The 7,018-nt window shown below is 31.2% G+C and overlaps 1 non-coding gene across 1 annotated transcript; it reads right to left on the bottom strand.

Annotated features, from left to right (window-relative positions):
- Nucleotides 1–2,482: 2,482 nt before the first annotated feature.
- Nucleotides 2,483–2,554, bottom strand: TRNAT-GGU (transfer RNA threonine (anticodon GGU)). Its single transcript has one exon. It is a non-coding gene; the product is annotated as a tRNA-Thr (tRNA).
- Between the last annotated feature and the right edge of the window lie 4,464 nt (nucleotides 2,555–7,018).

The following is a 7,018-nucleotide window of genomic DNA, read 5'->3' as shown; positions in this document are numbered from 1 at the left end:
ACAGTTGAAAAAAAAAAAAAATACTTCAATAATATCCTGTTATTATCATATAACGTCATTCGATGTGAATTATGCTGACAAATAATAATATCTTTTGCATTTATTTTGAAAAAAAGTTATCCATCTGTTATATAGTTGGCCATCTTCCTAATATATTTATATCTGTCGCATGATTATTAGCTTTTCTTTAATTTTTTTGTGGTCTCGTGCACAACAAATTGTTTTATTTATTTTATGTGTAATAACACTTTTTCATAATAATATATGAAAATCACTGATGATACGTGTTCAAAGAATAGCTGGAATGCTTATAATAATTTCTCTATCATCATAAATAACATGAATCTTCGTAGACTCTACCGGCTACCCAGATTTCAACTTGCCAATTAAAGAATATTGTACTATTATATCTATCTTTTACGTATCATATTTTATTTTTTATGTACTTTTTTTACACAGTTATTATTATATTATGTACTTTAAACTTGTCATACTACTTTGCACAACTTACCTATAAAAACGTACCTAAATTTGTAAAAGACTTTATTGTGTGGCATTTAAAAAAAACAACATAAGATGAAATAAATGATCTGTCTTTGAAAAAATATTAATGTCACGTGATATTTTAAGATATAATAAACGAATAATCCTGCCATAAGCTAGTTGTAATTTCAACAAGTCCTGGGGAAGGTTACTTGCTAATTCATCAGTTATGCTAATCCTGAAAATCCTCGAAGGGTGTCGTTGTAAGGATATGCCATAGTATCACCATACCATAGTTTCAGCGCCCATGAGGTGATTTTTCAAAATACGATGCTCTAAATATTATCCAATTATTATTATGCACTCTTAGGACCGGTTGTTTCGGAGAATTTGAATAATTCATCAAATTTCAACGCTCATTTTCAAGTTCTGTGAAAGATTTTTTCAAGTTCTGTTTTTATTTCAGTTTTGTCAAGCAACTAGCCTACAATCATATAGTAACAGAACTTGAATAGGACTTTCACAGAACCCGAAAATGAACGTTGAAATTTGATGAATTGTTCAAATTCTCCGAAACAACCCGTCCTTAGTGTACACTGTTCACACTTAAGCACGTAGGAACTACCCACCTAGTAAAAAAAATATTTTGATTATTTGTAGAGTGTTTGTGAAAAACCACTTCAAGGGCCTAAGATATAACTTATTGCAGGAAAAAAATGTTTACTTTACTTAAACCCATTTTTTACATTGAGGCCCTGAGGAATATAATTTACTTCTGGGCCTGAACATGTCTTTTTGAGGAGAGGAAAGACTGTACATGGGTATTAAAGAGACCCATGATGCATGAGGGAGGAAAAACAGAGGCCGGCAAATCATTCCACAATTACTAAAATAATGTATTGATCAATAGATTAATCAGTAGATATATACACAATGCAATTTGCATACGTAAAATATTTCTCATCTAGAACAATAAACACATTAGGGAATACAGGTAGGTATACGAACCAAGTTTTGAGGTTATTTAGAGTAATTAAATATATATACTGTTTTTACAATATTATTCAATAGAAAAATTCATATTGTCATGCTATGCTATGCTTGAAAATCTATTCTGCAGTTTGGTATCTTGAACAATTCGTGTCATGATGACGACTACCTACTGCTCAAGTTTTCAGGCACGTAAATGTCAAATAATTCCAAGAGTAATAGGCTATCAAATAGAGATACGCACTACTTTATTAAAACTAAGTATTGCAAGATATGTATGACGATTTTTTCAATTTTTTTCAATGTACCTACCTGCCCAGCTGCCTACCTACCTAATTAAAGTCAACTCTTTCTTCGGATATTTCCTTAACCTCATCTGTATGATTGGAGGTTGGCTGAGTGTTTTACACCCGCAGAGGGAGGTTTTCCTTGAGCAGTTAGAGACAAGAGTTTAAGTTCAAAGTGTCGCTTATGGGTGGATTCATTAAGTCTGAACTGTACGCGGCATTGCACAGTGCTGAAATCCCATACATGAATAGGTACAAAATTAAAAATGGAAACACAAATTGTCGCATAAATAAATAACACTCCAGCAGGTTTGGTGACTAGTGCATGGCGCTAATTAGCAAAGAACTATTTCTCAAAAATAATCTTAGGTAACTATGACAAGGTAATTAGACAATAGTAAAAGTTAGGTTGCTTAACCATTTATTTTACAAAATTCAGAGTTCGAGCATCAGTGTACTTATATTAATATTTGTTTTTTGTATTTAGTTTTTGAGTATGGAGGCTACTAACAAAGAATACCCATATTATTAACTAAGACTACCAAAACATTAACCAAGATTAACTTAGATAAACCAAGATAAACTAAGATTAATCAAGTTTAACCGATAATAACCATGATTAAAGAAGATTTTTGTAAACCTCTCGGTTACAAATTATTATAAGCAATATTATTGTAAGAGAAAAAACTTACAAATTGAAAAAGCTCCCGAGAAAAAATACATGTCACCAATGGGACTCGAACCCACGGCCTTCTGATTACCGGTCGGCAGCTCTACCACTGAACTATGGCGGCTTATTTAATACCCACCAAATTAGTCAATTAATCAAGACATATATCTCGACGCCCTTAAGTGGGAGAATTAAGCACTTATAATTCCTTTACCTACAAAAATGAAGTTGGTTTTTTCAGGTAAGAAAAAAATTAATAAGCAATAATTTTGCTTGCAGAACACTAAGTACACATTGACTAATTTGGCGGGTATTAAATAAGCCGCCATAGCTCAGAAGTAGAGCTGCTGACCGGTAATCAGAAGGCCGTGGGTTCGAGTCCCATTGGCAGCATGTCACTTTATAGGTTTCGATAGATAATTTTGCCTTAACTCACTTACGGTAAAAAAAACTTCCAAGTGTAACCGCAGCCTTACAATAATTATTGCTTATAATAATTTGCAATCCTTTGTGCTATGCATAAACCTTACCTTATAAACATTAAGTTAATTCAAAAGAAAATTAATAACCTCTCTGTTTGCTGTGTTATTTTAATTTTTGTATGTTGTATTTGTTTATCTAATATAGTTTTATTTTTATTATTACTAACTTTACTTTGTTTTAAAACTTTCTGTGATGTTAATATTGTACTACCTACATGTAAAACCCCTCAGGACGCTTGTACACCCACTTCCAGTTATATTATTTTGTTCTTCTACTTTTTACGTCTATTAGTACATTTTTTAATTGAATACCACACAAGAGTCTCAATCGCTCCCGTCTGGAGTCAGTGAGACTATGGCCTATCCCCAATTGGGGAATGTTGTGAGACTGAAGGTAGGTGAGGGGAATGAGACGAGGAAGAGGAAGGTGGGGAAGTACCAGGATATTCAGTTCTGGTCACCAAACACAGCTAAAGCCATTCCAAGCTAGCTTAACACACTTTAATCGGGAAGGGTAGTTCTTCCCGTTCGCGTTCGGTCGATTGATGCTTAACGTCGGAAGTGTATTTCTACCTTCTGCGCCCGCCTCATTTCAATGGCAGAAAAGAAGAAATTATCCGATGTTTTTATATGAATATTATAAACCAATCTCTCTGTAAAGGTTCCAACTATACGTACGTAATTATCAAATTGTAATGCAAGTCTTTTTTTAGTATTTATCTTGGAGTCTTTTGTGTACATCGATATTTCAACTAAAATGACCTATATTATTAACACCTGACACTTGATAGGTATTGCGTTTGAAGTACAATGAAATAAGTAATTTAGATAACATATTCTGTTAATATAATAGTTCAATTCCTGGAACGAGAGTTTTTATGTCCCTGGAACTCGAAACAAATCTCTCTATCTCGGTTCCGCACCCACTCAACTACCGAGTGTCTGGCGCATCTAACAAAAGCAGGTATCGGCGAACACAGTAAGGCGGACCATAATAAATATTTACAAGTGCATGGCAGTTTTTAAAAAGCAAATTGTCCTACGGTTGTGTTCCGAGGAGATTATTTTAAATTTCATTTTAAAAAATAACCAATATTATTAGCATGTTCCGATGGTTTTTTGGGTGGCAATTGCACACGTGGTATTTGAATGGGTAATAATGTGTTACTCTAACGATACTAGTGATGTGGCAATTGTTTTTGTTTTTATAATGATTTGGGCTTGGTGAAAATATAATAATTTGTAATTTTATAAAATTGAAACCTAGTTTATACTTTAAAAATTGAACCCTAATGACCCAACAATGATTTTGTTTTCGATTTATTAAGTTGCATTAGAAATAATACTTGGTTTTCGGCTAGAAATTTTATAGCTTGGGTATGCTGAGTTAGTATGTAGAAAATTTTATTAAAATATTTCCATTATTTTCGAAGATATAGCGATTTAAAACAAATTAAAGAAATTCGCACGGGACCTTTATTTTCGCCCATTTTCAGCGGTCTGCCGGCGAAAAAATAACCCGATCAAAGTGTGTTAATAAAACACCAAAACATCATACAAATAAGAATACTGAAGGGGTAAATAAAATCATATAAATAAATTGCCTTCGTGTGGCGTAGCTGAAATTTTATAAGTACTTGAACCCCGAAACAGCCGTCACAATAATAAATACAAAAATATTTGCAAAACTCAGTTAGGTATCTGTTTTTTCCGGAATGCGACAATTCCTATTCCAAATAGTTTTTGTCATAAGAATTATATTTATTCGTCATTTCTTTTTTAAAAGTAGCATAAAAACATATATTATTTCCTCACATGTTCACAAATAATGTCATAGCCTTATATTGTAAAGTACAGTAATATTTTTGGCATGGTATATTTATAAACACGGTGTCTTACAACTATATTATGAAATTCTAAAATGTTGCATTGTAAATATCATTTTTAGGACTTATTTTTAAGTGTTAGGTAAACTACTTACTGAAACCCTTATCTATTGTCTATCTCAAGTAGGAAAAGCAATAAATCTCCAACATTATATGGCAGCTTAAAATTAGAAGTGTTGAAGTCCCACCCGCTATATCACCGTCCGAACCATAATAAAATTAAATTTGCATCTTCCGAAAAAAATATTTACATTGCTAACGTCATGTTCAGTATCTTTTATATTATTATTTCTGTTTTACTCTGTACCCACTTATATTGTACCTACTTTTTATTTTCAACTTATTTTTTTAAAATTGTTTTTTATTTAAATTTATTTAGGAAACTTATAGTCGTACAGTGAAATATAACAATAAACATGAATATGTTATAGACCAATTAAATTCAACAAACTACGGAAGACAAACGAATCAGTTAATTTATTAATTATTAAATGTGCGAGGAACTTTTGATTTCATCACTGAACACATGATCCTTCCTGAAAGATTCGTAAGTATCTTCGACTCCACACGAAGTAAAGTTCCCTCCACATAATAATATAATTTTCCCAAAAGTAAAAGTATTTTTAGTTATTAATTATTAATTTAGTGAGTTGCAATTTATTTGATTTCAATTTGAAAATCTCGTAAGGTATTAGAAGTTTCACACATAAGTCCTATTATAGAGTTTTGCGCGTATTTGGATTTACAGTGAGATATTCTAAATAAATCGTTCGATCTGGTGTTTTGTTTGGAGCAACGAAATGCAATCTTTTCTAACAGATATGATGAAAGAACAAGACAGTTCACGATTTTGTATAAGAATAAAGCATCATAGATTTTTATGCGTTTATATAAAGCGATAGGGTCAAACCGATGATCACTAAAGCGATACGATAGGTGTTTTATAAATTTGTTTTGGATATTTTCGATACGATCAATATACATATGTTTGATATTGAGGATTCCAAATGACTGCGGCGAACTCAAGTTGTGACCTTACATATGACATATAACATAATTAGGGTGTGTGCTACGGGAAAGGCTTTGCTATGCTTATAATAAAGACCATTTGTTTATAAGCTTTTTCTAAAATATTTTCAATATGATCCTTAAATAAAATTTTAGAATGTAGTATTAGTCCAAGAGATCTGATTGTTTCTACCCATTGTAATGGTACAAGGTTTAATTTGTAAGTATAATTAATTGGACATTACATTTGCTTAGGTTTAGAAATAGTTGATTGTTTTCGCAATATTGTTCAATTTTGTTAATGTCTTCTTGTAACTGGTTGCAGTCATCTACGGAGTCAATGCATTTATATAATTTCATGTCATCCGCGTAAAATAAGAAACAAGAATGACTAATATTACGTTCCATGTCATTTATATGTAAATTAAACAAGTGTTATGTACTAAATTATATACACTTAATATTGTGATCCTGATAAAGTATCCTTGAAACGTGTATTCATGTAAAAGCCTTCAAGGCGTCAATTAATAAGTAAATAAATAAAAATAAAACTATTTTGTAAAAGGTGGTTATATAAGTACAGTGGAACCTCTCATAACGAGACTAATTCGTTCCAGAATCTTACTCGTTATGTGAAACACTCGTTGCGAAATAATTTTTCCCATATAAAACAATGTAAAATACAACAATGCGTTCCATACCGAAAAAATAATCAATTTTTATATTTTTAACATTTATTCAAATAAAATTACATACTGATAAATTGTTAATGAGCCTTACTCTTAGGAGTACAACCTGGAATGCGATTTTGATTTAAAAAAACTATAAAAAGATCGAAAAAACTAGTTTATTACTTGTGAATTTATGACAAATAATTGCAGTACAACCCTAGTATGCTATTTATATTTATGAATTAATAATAAGAATTTTGTTATCCGCCAACTTGTCAATGTAACGGTTTTATTTATTTTTGTTTGTATGATCATTTTGTATTTTACTTTAAATCTGAGATACTTGCCAGTATTACCAGAAGCATTCAGAAAGGTGATTGTATTGTAAAGACAGTTGTTAGGTACATGCGTACCTATTGTTTAGTATTATTGGAGACGCCATGTGAGACTTTGTAGAGAAATTGAAAATAGTTTTTTTTTTAATTTTTTTATTTTAATAAATTGAATACAAAGAAGATGATACCATAGAATTAAGATGCTG

Source organism: Hesperophylax consimilis, chromosome 15 (genome assembly GCF_061612785.1).
Source record: "Hesperophylax consimilis isolate HC1 chromosome 15, BYU_Hcon_1.0, whole genome shotgun sequence".
In the NCBI taxonomy this organism is placed as follows: domain Eukaryota; kingdom Metazoa; phylum Arthropoda; class Insecta; order Trichoptera; family Limnephilidae; genus Hesperophylax; species Hesperophylax consimilis.
The sequence above is the reverse complement of the archived record's forward strand: the minus strand, read 5'-3'. Positions and strand labels throughout refer to the sequence as shown.